Source organism: Coregonus clupeaformis, chromosome 1 (genome assembly GCF_020615455.1).
Source record: "Coregonus clupeaformis isolate EN_2021a chromosome 1, ASM2061545v1, whole genome shotgun sequence".
Classification (NCBI taxonomy): Eukaryota; Metazoa; Chordata; class Actinopteri; order Salmoniformes; family Salmonidae; genus Coregonus; species Coregonus clupeaformis.
Window position 1 is genome coordinate 15,391,390 of NC_059192.1, and position 15,891 is coordinate 15,407,280.

General features: G+C 42.1%; 1 protein-coding gene across 1 annotated transcript in view; it reads right to left on the reverse strand.

Annotated features, from left to right (window-relative positions):
* The window catches only part of hhat (hedgehog acyltransferase), a 107,635-nt gene that overhangs the window by 13,014 nt on the left and 78,730 nt on the right, over positions 1-15,891 (reverse strand). The window lies entirely within an intron of this gene.

Here is a 15,891-nt window from a genome sequence, read left to right on the forward strand (position 1 = left end):
GATATGATCCTTAACTAGCCTCTCAAAGCACTTCATGATGACAGAAGTGAGTGCTACGGGGCGATAGTCATTTAGTTCAGTTACCTTTGCTTTCTTTGGTACAGGAACAATGGTGGACATCTTGAAGCAAGTGGGGACAGCAGTCTGGGATTGGTGGTGATTGAATATGTCCGTAAACACTCCAACCAGCTGGTCTGCGCATGCTCTGAGGACGCGGCTAGGGATGCCGTCTGGGCCGGCAGCCTTGCGAGGGTTAACACGCTTAAATGTCTTACTCATGTCGGCCACGGAGAACATAAGGACCTTATGCCTTGTTAAGTGTGTAGAGCATGAGTGTGTTGCACACGCACGTGTGTGACAGCTGTAATACTTTCTTTGACAGAAAATAATTGTAGAGCCGTCACATTTATGTCCAAGATCCGTACAAATTCAGTCTTAAAAAAGAACTAACCTTCCCATCTTGTAACTCCCCACTTGAGTTTTGCATTGGCGCAAAAAACAATCTGCGCTTTAACCACTGAATAATCATGCAAGTAGACCTACACAAGTAGGTTACCTAGCTGTTCCACCTCTGGGCAGCCGAACGTTCTAGGCAGCCCGAGCATGTGTACAGTGGATATAAAAAGTCTACACACCCCTGTTAAAATGGCAGGTTTTTGTGATGTAAAAGAATGAGACAAAGATAAATCATGTCAGAACTTTTTCCACTGTTAATGTGACCTATAATGTGAACAATTCAATTGAAAAACAAACTGAAATCTTCGAGGGGGAAAAATGAAAAATAAAATCCTTACAATAACCTAGTTGCATAAGTGTGCACACGCTCTTATAACTGGGGATGTGGCTGTGTTCAGAATTAACCAATCACATTCAAACTCATGTTAAATAGAAGTCATTACACACCTGCCATCATTTAAAGTGACTCTGATTAATCACAAATAAAGTTAAGCTGTTCTAGTAGGATTTTCCTGACATTTTCTTAGTTGCATCTCAGAGCAAAAGCCATGGTCCGCAGAGAGCTTCCAAGGCATCAGAGGGATCTCATTGTTGAAAGATATCAGTCAGGAGAAGGGTACAAAATAATTTCCAAAGCATTACATATACCATGGAACACAGTGAAGACAGTCATCATCAAGTGGAGAAAATATGGCACAACAGAGACATTACCAAGAACTGGACGTCCCTCCAAAATGTATGAAAAGACGAGAAGAAAACTGGTCAGGGAGGCTTCCAAGAGGCCTACAGCAACATTAAAGGAACTGTAGGAATTTCTGGCAAGTACTGGCTGTGTGCTACATGTGACACCAATCTCCCGTATTCTTCATATGAATGGGCTATGGGGTAGGGTGGCAAGACGGAAGCCTTTTCTTACAAAGAAAAACATCCAAGCCCGGCTGAAGTTTGCAAAAGCACGTGGGAAAATGTGTTATGGTCTGATGAAACCAAGATTGAACTTTTTGGCCATAATTCCAAAAGGTATGTTTGGCGCAAAAACAACACTGCACATCACCATACACACAGTGAAGCATGGTGGTGGCAGCATCATGCTTTGGGGCTGTTTTTCTTCAGCTGGAACCGGGGCCTTAGTCAGGGTGGAGGGAATTATGAACAGTTCCAAATACCAGGCAATTTTGGCACAAAACCTTCAGGCGTCCGTTAGAAAGCTGAAGATGAAGAGGAAGTTCACCTTTCAGCACGACAACGACCCAAAGCACACATCCAAATCCACAAAAGAATGGCTTCACCGGAAGAAGATTAACGTTTTGGAATGGCCCAGCCAGAGCCCAGACCTGAATCCAATTGAACATCTCTGGGGTGATCTGAAGAGGGCTGTGCACAGGAGATGTCCTCGCAATCTGACAGATTGAGCGCTTTTGCAAAGAAGAGTGGGCAAATATTGCCATGTCAAGATGTGCCATGCTAATAGACTCCTACCCAAAAAGACTGAGTGCTGTAATAAAATCAAAAGGTGCTTCAACAAAGTATTAGTTTAAGGGTGTGCACACTTATGCAACCAGGTTATTGTGAGTTTTCTATTTTTAATTTTTCCCCCTCAAAGATTTCAGTTTGTTTTTCAATTGAATTGTTCACGTTATAGGTCACATTAACAGTGGAAAAAGTTCTGACATTATTTATCTTTGTCTCATTCTTTTACATCACGAAAAAACTGGCATTTTAACAGGGGTGTGTAGACTTTTTATATCCACTGTATTTGGACCGGTAACAGAATCGGACAATGGTCGAGTTCATTTTGCAGCGCCCGGTACGCTATTACTCCTTACATCGTTAGTCAACTACTACTTTAGACTGACTACTATTTGTGATGATAATCTTCATAGTTATGCTGCCATATCGTAGCGAGAGTTTCTGAAAAAAGAGCTAGCCAACGTTTGCAATGATGAGAAAATAATCTCCTTTTTGACTGCCTGTATGGGTCTTGCTTGTGTTTGATATGCTTGTACGAACATGTCCAGCATGTCTTTTGTGTAGGCTACAACATAACAAATTCGCACTTGAGGCACGGAATGCAAAAATTTGAACATGTCGACCATATCTTTAGCAGCTTCGTCAGGTTCCAGAAAATCTGGAATCGCAGCCACTCCGTACAACAAAATACAAGACACTTGTACAGATCAGACAGGGCTATATACTAACCCCAAGACATTACAGGACGGTGTAAACACACTTCTATAGAGCAGATGGTCCTGACAGCACTAAAAGCCTAGAGTGACTGGACATTCTTACTCAGCCTCACCACTGCTTTTAACAGCAGGCTGGGAAACTGTTTTGATCATTGCTTTAATAAGCGTTTGGGGGCGGGGGGATGGGGGGGGTTCTACTAAACTAACATATGGAATTCTTTTAAGATGGTCATACCATGGATTATTTAGCTATTTGATGTAGAATTTTAGGACCCCGGTATTTGATAAAATATTGAATTTGGCCTTTACTAATATAGCCCATAGAAACGCATTGAATAACATTAATAAATGGCAAAACAGACAGTCCAAAAATGTATCATAAGGAATAAGGTTTTGAAGTGTCTGCCCTATGTTTTTCTAACACATATTTAACCCCTTTTTGTTTGTTGGCACAAAACTACTTTAATACTTCCATTCCTTTTTCAAACCGGTACCTGGTTACCTTCAGATGAGTCCTGTGACACTTGTGTGAGAGAATACCATCGTGTTCGTGAGAGTCTCCCTTTTCCACAGTGAGGTCATATTAGTTTGTAGGCCAAACGGTTTGGACGCTACAGACAGCGCTGGCACATCGGCGTTACCGACTTCAGACGAGTCCCATGAGGCTTGTGGGGGTTGTAGAGCAAAACGGAGAACACCATCGTGTTTGTGACAGTCTCATCTTTCCATATTAGTTAGTAAACCAAACCGTTCGGACGCTACAGACGTTTTCGTGAGAAGACTGATTTTCAGGAAGGGCGACATAGGCGGATGCGGTGCAAAAAAACATATCTTTAGCTTAAATTGACGGAATTTGATGGGAAATGTTTTATTATGTTCATTAGATTGACGCACAGGTGACTTTTAAGGATTAAAGTCTGGCGGAAAAGGTTTATGCACTCTCAAGAACGTCCACATTTGGTTTCCGCAGAGACAAGAGACGAAGGATGAGGAGAGACGAGGAGTAAAACAGAAAGATACATTTTCCTCTCTTCATCACAGAAATGAAGAGAGGAAGGGTAAACAGAGATTTCAAAAGAGAGAGGGATGTGTGTTGTGTGTCTTAATTTCAGTTCATTACATCATGTGAACAGATATAGGCCTTAGCCCTGAGAGGGGGATCACCTCCCTTGCGGTGCCCCTTAGGGTGCCGGGTGTCTTGCTGTGATACTGTAATTCCAGCCCACTGCCAGCCAAAGGGTCGGGGAGAAGATTAGAATGGGATTATGACCAAGGACAGACCCAGGATTAACATAAGGATTTAAGGCCAATTTTGGGCAGAGACACACCTCTATGTTACATTACACATCAGGTAGTATCCAAACCTATTGGTACTGGACTTGTACTCTCTGTTATAAGTTCTAGATAATGCTGTTATGTAGACAGTTTAAAAGAGTGCTTGGATGTCGTTTGTACCTATGATCGCAGCACAGCCGTGCTAAAACCACAAACAATCATGCCCCCTTGTGTATTATTGCTTTAATATTTGCATCAATGCAGGAGTAATCCAAATACATGTACATCCGTAATCACGACTGAAGCTGGTTTTTGCCAAAGGCTACATGAGGTAACCCATTCTTCCTGTTAGAGGAGACGGCACCAGAGTAGTGTTCAATATCATTAGGGCACGTAAAAAGCTTCCAAACCTTTTGCTACAAATAATATTTCTTATTGGTCAAGTCCAGGTAGTTCCCGCTCTGTTTCATAAAACTTTCTTCCGTTTAGTGCCTAATGAACATGACCCAGAGTGGAGGGTTTGGGTGTGTGATTTGACAAAAAACACCAGTTTGATTACTGTTATTAAGGATTCAATCAGAAACCTGTAATTAGCCAACATGGCTGCCTTTGTGTGCTGATTAGCACCATAGAGGTCTGTAATAAGTACAAACGGGGAGAAAAGGCCACTCTGGGGTTGCGTCCCAAATGGCACCATATTCCCTATATAGTGCCTATGGGCTCTGGTCAAAAGTAGTGCACTATGTAGGAAATAGAGTGCCATTTATGATGCAGGCAGTGATGAGGCATGAAAATGGGCAATGTCATTACGGTATATTATTCTAGGGATTTCCGCATTGCAGCTTTCGACTGCAATAAAATGATTTAGTAGGTTAAGAATGAAGAGGTGCGGCAAGTGGAGTCGTGAGTCATTTACAGCCCAAATCAAATCAAAGTTAATTTGTCGCGTGCAAAGAATACAACAGGTGTAAACAGTGAATGCTTACTTACAAGCTCTTCCTCAACAATGCAGTGTTCAATATCAAAGGTAAGAAAATAGAAAAAACGGAATAGGATCATAAAGAGCACAGAATCAGTACTTGGTCAGATATACCCACTTCAGTCCAATTCAATTTAAGCGTGTCTACAGAGCAAAAGAAGGATTATCAAATCAATGTTGTGGCTGCCGCTGACCCTCGAAATATGAAATAGTCGGTAACACTATTTGGATAGTCCATCTGTAGATGCTCTACAAACTATCTATCTACAGACTAACTGCATGTCTGTTGACTTTCAACAAGAAAGTGTTTGTATTCTACAAGATATACAGTAAATGTACAAAATATGCTCTTTCCATGATAGACTGACCAGGTGAATCCAGGGGAAAGCTATGATCCGCTTATTGATGTCAATTGTTAAATCCACTTCAAATCAGTGTAGATGAATGGGAGGAGACAGGTTAAATAAAAAAATGTTAAGCCTTGAGACAATTGAGACATGGACTGTGTAAGTGTGCCATTCAGAGGGTGAATGGGCAAGACAAAATATTTGTGCCTTTGAACGGGGTATGGTAGTAGGTGCCAGGCGCACCGGTTTGAGTGTGTCAAGAAGTGCAACGCTTCTGGGTTTTTCACGCTCAACAGTTTCCTGTGTGTATTAAGAATGGTCCACCACCCAAAGGACATCCAGCAGCAGGCCAGTGGTCGAAAACGGGTCATTGATAAAAGAGGACAAAGGAGGCTGACTCGAATTGTGCAGAGCAACAGACGGGCTAGAGTTAGTCAACTGACAGTCCAGTACAACATTGGTGCCCAAAGACCCAAAAAATAAGGCACAACTCGTCGTACCTTGACACGAATGGGCTATGGCATCCGACGACCTTACAGAGTTCCACTTCTTTCAGCAAAAAACAAGAAACTGCGGTTGCAGTGGGCTAAGGAACAAAAACACTGGACACTGGAGAATTGGAAAAACATTGCCTGGTCTGATGAATCCCGGTTCCTGCTGTTTCACGCTGATGGGAGGACTAGGGTATGGAGAAAACCACGAGTACATGCATCCATCATGTTGCATGTCAAAATTGCAGGCTGATGGTGGTAGTGGTGTGATTGTGTGTTTTCATGGCACACATTGGGCCCCTTGATAAAAGTGGAGCAACATTTGAATGCCACAGGATATCTGAACATCATTGCCAATCAGGTGCATCCCTTCAAGGCAGCAGTATATCCATCTGCGAATAGATTTTTGCCACAAGGCTAGGATTGTCCAGGAATGGTTCCACGAACATGACAGTGAATTCAGCTTACTGCAGTGGCCTACCCAGTCAACAGATCTCAATCCAATTGAGCATCTGTGTGGGATGAAATGGAACGAGCTAGTCGGAGTAGAGATCCACTACCAGCCAACTTGACAACTGTGGGAAGCATTGGAGTCAACATGGGCCAGCATCCCTTTAGAATCCATGCACCAACGAATTGAGCCTGTTCTGAGGGTAAAAGGGGGTGCAACTCAATATTAGGAAGGTGTACCTAATGTTTTGTACACTCAGTGTATATTCTTAGAAACAGGTCTGCAACCTTTTTTTAAACCTCTCGCGACCCCAATTTGCGTCCTCACCAATAACTTGAGAATTGCTGCCTCAGACTAATGCATCATCAGCTCTTGGGTACAACACTGGTATTAAGAAGAGGCTCCCTTTTCCAGTCTATTACAGTAGCACTGACATTAACCTATGGCATGAGAATCACTGCCTCAGACTCAAATGGCACCCTATTCCCTATATAGTGCCCTGTAGGCCGGGCTCTAAATTAACATTTTTCATTGGTAGCACTGGTGCGCCCAACTAGAGAGCTGCATTCCCACAGGCATTCCGTGGGATCTGTGGGCCCGACAGAGAGCATTGCAGCGCGATCTGCATTTTTCATGCTGCGGGCAGGAGCGGGCGGGCGGGCAGTCAGACAGACAATTTTGGGATGAAAATATTTTGAACGGTTGTCTTTCTGTTTTGTAGGCTATTCGTTATCAGTTGTATTAAAAGCACCTCTGTTGCAATATTTACACACTCAAATAGCCTAATTCTTGCTGATTTACATTGTGTTGTAGTGTAGTGGAGAGGTAGGTTACTTAGTATTACAGTAATACGTGTGTGTAATGTAAGTCTCGCTTCCCCAGTTGCACTGGCAGTAACCTATTGCCATATGCCGTACAATGTTCTGCCACAGGGCTGGTGGTCCCTGGTGGTCCCCATGCAGCAGAAGGGGGATGACTGTGGGCAGGGCTGATAGCGCTGTATGTCTCTGTGATGCCTTCTATCTCACACACACATGCATCTGTGTTGATGAGGCTCCTTTGAATCTTCATATCAGACATAATGATAGGTAAGTAGGGCGGGCTACAGTACAATCCAATTTCATAGAAACCATCAGGTCTTTATCCTCCTCAACTAAAATGGTTTTGACCCTGAAACACTGAGAAGATATAGCCTGGTTAAAGCAGACTGAATGCAGCACTCCCCATCAATGCGTTCAGTCTGCTTTAACCAGGCTAGAGAGGATGGATGGATGAAAATGTCTGTCAGTGGGAGGGCAATACCCTATGATGATATCACATCACCATCAAAGCAGAAGAGAACTTAACAGCATTATACTGTATCACCATCAGCAAATACCACCATGGGTACTGAATGATGTGATAGTATTACAGTAATCACATCACCATCCATACAGTAAGTACAGCCAGGGGGACTTGATGATACACAGCGCCATCAGTATCTGTAACTAAAACTAATGAGGCAATAAGATATTTCACAAAACAAGGATTGTAGTACAGTAAAGATAAACTAAGTATGTCCCAAAAGCACCCTATTTCATACATAGTGCATTATGCCATGGTCAAAAGTAGTACACTATAGAGAATAGGGTGCAATTTGGGACTCACACTAAAAAGCCATTCATTTGAGATGGGAATCTATCTGTGTGAAGTGTAGCCTCTGAATAAGCTGTACTATACAACACATCACGTTTCAGAGTTAACAAAAAAATGCTTGCGGACAAAATAATAAACAAAGCACTCAAATTAGCTCTAAAGGCCTTAAAGTGTCCCAGAGGCTGGGAGGCAGCGCAGCGTCGTCGTCGTGAGCTGTATGTTCGCTGTGGAGTTAATTATTAAACAGCACAATAAAATCTGGGAGTTTATTTAAATCTGGAACCGTAGTGAAACGGAGTGAGAGAGAGAAAAGGGAGAGTGAGAATAAGGAGTGCCGGGTGGGTTGGAAAGAGGGTTGTTCTGTCTCTTCATCACTACCAGACAAGACACTGATTGTTTCCTGTTAACCTGGCCTTCATGTCACTATTATAGACACGGTCAAGTAACTGTCACGTGGCGTCATGACAACATCCCACTTAGTCCTGTCCAGATGTCATCAAGTACCAGTGATGTGTCCCCCCAAGGAATTATTATTATTACGTTCTTTTTTTTTAAATCAGAGCCCTAAATCTTATATTTACTAGATTTCCAATTTAGAAATGAGGTGAGGTAGTTTGGATGTTTTTGGAGAAGTGATTTATATACAGTGTCTTGCGAAAGTATTCACCCCCCTTGGCATTTTTGCTATTTTGTTGCCTTACAACCTGGAATTAAAATGGATTTTTGGGGGGTTTGTATCATTTGATTTACACAACATGCCTACCACTTTGAAGATGCAAAATATTTTTTTGTGTGAAATAAGACAAAAAAACAGAAAACTTGAGCGTGCATAACTATTTAGGGGCTTCATAGCAAAGGGGGTGAATACATATGCACGCACCACTTTTCCGTTGTTAATTTTTTTAGATGTCTTTGAAACGTTATTTTGTAAATTTCACTTCACCAATTTGGACTATTTTGTGTATGTCCATTACATGAAATCCAAATAAAAATCCATTTAAATTACAGGTTGTAATGCAACAAAAAAGGAAAAACGCCAAGGGGGATGATTACTTTTGCCAGGCACTGTATGAATAATAGCTAATGTTAGGCCCTTCTGGTAGTCAGAGACACACAGCCAACAGAACTACAGTATACTGTATAAGAGAAAATGATGTGTACGGAAATGATCACCAGTGATAAAAGTTGATTTAGCAGGACTCTTTACATTCAAACGAGTGGGCTTTGAAATCAGTTGGACTAAGTTCAGATCAATACATGCTGATTTAAGACAATCAGACGAGAGAGTGAGCCAATCGAGATTCAGATCCCCAATATCACTATTTTAGAGACAGTATTGATTGCGCCCGATGTGGCGGAGGGAGGGTGATAAATACCTGCAACATACACTATATATACAAAAGTATGTGGACAACACTTCAAATTAGTGGATTCGGCTATTTCAGCCACACCCGTTGCTGACAGGTGTATAAAATCGAGCACACAGCCATGCAATCTCCATAGACAAACATTGGTAGTAGAATGGCCTTCCTGAAGAGCTCAGTGACTTTTAAGCCAAGCATGAGTTGGAGTGGTGTAAAGATTGCCGCCATTGGACTCTGGAACAGTGGAAACGCCTTCTCTGGAGTGATGAATCACGCTTCACCATCTGGCAGTAGGACGGACAAATCTGGATTTGGCAGATGCCAGGAGATTGCTACCTGCCCCAACGCATAGTGCCAACTGTAAAGTTTGGTGGAGGAGGAATAATGGTCTGGGGCTGTTTTTCATAGTTTTAGTTCCAGTAAAGGGAAATCTTAACACTACAGCATACAATGACATTCCAGACAATTCTGTGCTTCCAACTTTGTGGTAACAGTTTGGGGAAGTTCCTGTTTAAGCATGACAATGCACACAAAGCGAGGTCCATAAAGAAATGGTTTGTCGAGATCGGTGTGGAAGAACTTGACTGGCCTGCACAGAGCCCTGACCTCAACCCCATCGAACACCTTTGGGATGAATTGGAATGCCGACTGCGAGCAAGGCCTAATTGCCCTACATCAGTGCCCAACCTCACTAATGCTCATGGCTGAATGGAAAGCAAGTCCCCGCAGCAATGTTCCAACATCTAGTGGAAAGCCTTCCCAGAAGAGTGGAGGCTGTTTTAGCAGCAAAGGGGGGACCAACTCCATATTAATGCCCATGATTGTGGAATGAGATGTTCGATGAGCAGATGTACACATCATTTTGGTCATGTAGTGTAGAAATTAATATTCTGGGGAAATAACACCATTTATAACTAGTAGCTCAAATTGTTTCGGAAGCAAGACATTGAGAGATTGGGTCGCCTTAAAGTAGTTTTTCACATAAATTGTTATACCTACACCCTTCTTTGGCCTATCACATCTGTAAACATTATAATCAGCAAGTGCAATGGAATTCAACAGAGCGTTTTAACCATGTTTCAGAGCACACTAAAATGTTGGGATTTGTATGTCCATCTTGGAGATAATACAGAGTTGCGGACGAGAGTCACATGATTTGGACTCGAGTCTGACTCAAGTCACAAATTTGATGACTTGAGACTGGACTTGACAGAAAATAAAATAACTTGAGACTTGACTTTGACGTGAGACTGATGACTTGAAATTACCTGGCTAGGTTTTGTAATGTTTTGACACTCACATTGTGGCACAGAGTCTACATGGATTACTCTACACACAACCAGACAATAGCCGCAGCATCGCCCTAGCAAAAAAACCTGCAACAGATTGGCTAGTGAAACGCACAATCGGCACCCTGATTGGACCAGCAAACTGTCAATAAACACAGGTTGGGTGGTGAGGTAGCCAACAGATTGCTGATTTGCTGTACAGCTATAGGATTGGGTGCAGCACAAACGTCAAATTATAGGAAGAGAGGATTGCCATAATAAATACCTCCCAAAAAAAGATGGTGATGAAGAATATTAACTCCTTACTTTGCTCATCAGCAAATGGGGCAACAATTACTAGCATAGGCCTACTGGTATTTTGTTATGCATGCTTGAAATTGATCATTTACTTATGAAGCTTGCATTTGGAATTTGTTTAAAATGAATGATTACTGTTGCAAAGACGCACCATAGGCGTGGCTCTTCACTTGCACTCTCCAAACTCCCACCAGTGGAGTGCTTTTTTTCTCTTGTTGAAATGTTTGCTCTTGCTTTCACACATTTAAATGCATAGGCCCTATGTGGTAAATCTATATTCCATATAATACTACAATAATTGCTAGTGTTTAATCATTCCATCCCCATACCGTTTATTGCAACACAGACATTTCTGTTTCATGTTTGATAGGCCTATGATACATTTTCATTTAGCTAACCAATTCTTACCATCTGAGTGGGCGCGATGTTTATTGTGCACATTAACAAGACTCATGAGGTAGAAGTTACAGTTGAAGTCGGAAGTTTACATACACCTTAGCCAAATACATTTAAACTCAGTTTTTCACAATTCCTGACATTTAATCCTAGTAAAAATTCCCTGAGTTAGGTCAGTTAGGATCACGACTTTATTTTAAGAATGTGAAATGTCAGAATAATAGTAGAGAGAATGATTTATTTCAGCTTTTATTTCTTTCATCACATTCCCAGTGGGTCAGAAGTTTACATACACACAATTAGTATTTGGTAGCATTGCCTTTAAATTGTTTAACTTGGGTCAAACGTTTTGGGTAGCCTTCCACAAGCTTCCCACAATAAGTTGGGTGAATTTTGGCCCATTCCTCCTGACAGAGCTGGTGTAACTGAGTCAGGTTTGTAGGCCTCCTTGCTCGCACACGCTCTTTCATTTCTGCCACACAAATGTTCTATAGGATTGAGGTCAAGGCTTTGTGATGGCCACTCCAATACCTTGACTTTGTTGTCCTTAAGCTATTTTGCCACAACTTTGGAAGTATGCTTGGGTTCATTGTCCATTTGGAAGACCCATTTGCGACCAAGCTTTAACTTCCTGACTGATGTCTTGAGATGTTGCTTCAATATATCCACATAATTTTCCTTCCTCATGATGCCATCTATTTTGTGAAGTGCACCAGTCCCTCCTGCAGCAAAGCACCCCCACGTGCTTCACGGTTGGGATGGTGTTCTTCGGCTTGCAAGCCTTCCCCTTTTTCCTCCAAACATAACGATGGTCATTATGACCAAACAGTTCTATTTTTGTTTCATCAGACCAGAGGACATTTCTCCAAAAAGTACGATCTTTGTCCCCATGTGCAGTTGCAAACCGTAGTCTGGCTTTTTTATGGCTGTTTTGGAGCAGTGGCTTTTTCCTTGCTGAGCGGCCTTTCACGTTATGTTGATATAGGACTCGTTTTACTGTGGATATAGATACTTTGGTACCGGTTTCCTCCAGCATCTTCACAAGGTCCTTTGCTGTTTGTTCACACAAAAGTAAGTTAATCTCTAGGAGACAGAACGCGTCTCCTTCCTGAGCGGTATGACGGCTGCGTGGTCCCATGATGTTTATACTTGCATACTATTGTTTGTACAGATGAACGTGGTACCTTCAGGCATTTAGAAATTGCTCCCAAGGATGAACCAGACTTGTGGAGGTCTGCAATTTTTTATCTGAGGTCTTGGCTAATTTCTTTTGGTTTTCCCATGATGTCAAGCAAAGGTAGGCCTTGAAATACATCCACAGGTACACCTCCAATTGACTCAAATTATGTCAATTAGCCTATCAGAAGCTTCTAAAGCCATAGTTTGTTAACAAGAAATTTGTAGAGTGGTTGAAAAACAAGTTTTAATGACTCCAACCTAAGTGTATGTAAACTTCCGACTTCAACTGTATGTTTATTTAATTCAATGTATGGTTTCCTTTGTTCATATTTCCAAGATGTCAGAGTTCCGTGTGTCTGTGTCCTATTTCTGTCATTCTGGTTGTGCGTAATAGGAGTGTGCGCGCCTCAGCGCCCATAGAAATAGGCTACGTGCCCTGCGCTCCACGCTTTGGAGCCAGAACGTTGAAGATACAATTATTGTTCCATGTATGCATGGTGTTGAAATATCATTAATAATCATTAAGTCTGATTAAGACGAATGTACTAATGGATGTGGAAATTGCCTTTTACATTGTAGAACCAGTTTATTTGGTTGTAATTGCCAATTGGGTAATTGTATGGTCCTGGGGGCCAAGTGCTTATATTATGTAGGCCTACCCGTTTGAGCTCCTGTTAGACAGATTATATTTAGTTTCTCAAGGGGAGGCTGTACAGTCTTGCCCTCTCTACCTGTGTCCATTCAGATAGGACAGCATAAGCCTGATACAGAGGCTATTTCTTTTGTGCTATTGCCCGTGTATATTTGTTAAATATACTTGTATATTTTGTATGATATGAGGGGGAGTAGCTCAACAGGATTTAGATGACTGATTTTAGCACCCCTAGAATTGAGAGAATTTCTAGCACACCATAAACGGAACTGAGTAGTAATAATGGGAATTATCTGAAGGGCATGGGCTGTCAGAGAGACATTGCCAGGCGGGAGGCACAGGAGAGCTGAGAAATGTCTACTCATGCATTGTGACGAATGATTACACTTCATCGGTCCAACAAGGCTCATTGGAACTGAACTTGACGTGATAGAAACTAATAATGAGAGAGAGGATGTGAGAGAGTTTAACATTATAACCTTTACCACCCCACCTTTACCACCCCCCCCACCCCATTAATGCATGGCCCTTGTGTGAACAGGAAAAAACAAATTCTCACTTGTTTCACATATACAGTATTTGCCATAGGATTATGTCACTGAAGCAGAGAGAGAGAGAGCGAGAGAGAGAGGGGAAAAGGTAAAAGAGAGAAATCTAGATTGAAAAGAGCTGAGTGAAAGCGGAGGGATCAGGGGGATCAAGAGAGGGAGGTGGAGGGAAAAGGGAGGGAGGAAAGAGAGAGAGATGCCAGACTCCAGGGAGGGACCCGAGTCTTGCTTTAGGTATTAATTAATTGAGCAGAAGAAAGTGCCCTGGGGAGATTGGAAAGCGACAGGTGCTAGCACAGCCGTGCAACAGATGTCTACCTGGCTATTGCCACGCTCTCCCTGTCAAAATGTCACCAGCCAACCAGCACAGACTGCACAGCGCAGATTCCACCAGTCAACCAGCCAGCTCCCAACACTTCACCACAGACACAGTGACAATGTTGGCAACACACAACTTAATTCCAACCATTGTAACACAGTTAGTCACACATTACCATGTTACAACATCCAACAACATGCTAACCACTGCAACACATTTATAAAGGTATGTGCACTTTGTGTTAGAATGTTCAGAGCAGGAGTCTGTCTTTTTAATACCATTACCTCACTGATACAATGAAGTCAGAGTTTATTTAAAGTGCATTTAACAGTGCTAACACACCACCTTACAAAGTTAAAAAGAGGAACAAAACTATGAATGGGACAATCACTTCTTGCTCCATTGACTGTTTGAAATAATGTAATGGTGTTGTTAGATAAGTGTAATAATGTATGGTAGATACAGTGCCTTGCAAAAGTATTCATCCCCCTTGGCGTTTTTCCTATTTTGTTGCATTACAATCTGTAATTTAAATTGTTTTTTGGGGGGATTTCATGTAATGGACATACACAAAATAGTCAAAATCCCAGTGGCTAGATGTGCCAAACGTATAGAGACATAACCCAAGAGACTTGCAGCTGTAATTGCTTCAAAAGGTGGCTCTACAAAGTATTGATTTGGGGGGGGTGAATAGTTATGCACGCTCAAGTTCAGTTTTTTTGTCTTATTTCTTGTTTGTTTCACAAGAAAAAATATTTTGCATCTTCAAAGTAGTAGCCATGTTGTGTAAATCAAATGATACAAACCCCCAAAAAATCCATTTTAATTCCAGGTTGTAAGGCAACAAAATAGGAAAAATGCCAAGGGGGTGAATACTTTCGCAAGCCACTGTAGATGAGCAAATTTAGCACCAAGGAGATTAACATACATTAGAGTACTATAAACATCACAGCTATACGAAGATATAGCACCTACTTTACGTGATAGAAAGTAGTAGGCTACAATACAGGCAGTACTTTAATAAAGTTATTGCTAATTAAATGCATTTTCAATGGGGAGTCAGTCAGCATGCACGGACGCAAATGGCCATCATATTCTAGTCTGCATAGAGAGCTTACAGTATAGAGGTGTGATCACACTTATGATGCTGGCTCTTATACTGTATCTATGCCCCCTACTGCACCCGGTAATCACATCCACTAGAAATAGAGACTAGGGCCCATATCCACAAAGCATCTCAGAGTAGGAGTGTTGATCTAGGATCAGTTTCGCCTTTTATATCATAATGAATAAGATTATATGGCCAGGTTGGGAACCGATCCTAGATCAGCACTCCTACTCTGAGACGCTTTGTGGATACGGGACCTTATTCCCTTTATAGTGCACTACTTTGACCTGGGCCTATTGAATGGTTCCTTTGCTCTGCCGGTGAGAGACTTACTGTTATTGTCTGCATGGTATAATTACTTGCTTGTGATGCACTTTGTGACACAGGGAGAGGGGAAGAGTGAGGGGAGGGAGGGAGGGATGCAGGTACAGTCCTAGGGAAGGGGCTACTGCTGGAGAATAGCATAAACTCTAATATCATGATGTGGCAAAATCCGACCCACACTACAAGGCTAGAGCCATGCATTTATGATAGTCATTGGAAGACAAACTCCAAAAAGAGGTGTGTGTGAATGGGAGAGCACAACTTTTCCGTTGAACACTATTGGGCTATCATCTCCATGTCAGCGGCTGGGCTACACTGTTTGAGAAAGGGTAGAGTTACGATGAGAAGAAGCTTGACTCCCAAGCAGTTCTACCACCTTACATCAGTTGGCAGAGAATGGATGTTATGGATGTTGTGGAATGGTGCAAGCTTGGATTGGAAAATGAAGAACATCTGGGAATATGGAGCTTCTGCCAGAAGTGAATTGGTGGTGTGTGTGGGTGTCGGGTGTGTGTTTGTGTGCTTCTGTTTGTGTCTGTGTGTGTGTGTGTGTGGTGGTAGGCCAGACCAACTGTCTCAAGTCCATCTCAAGAAG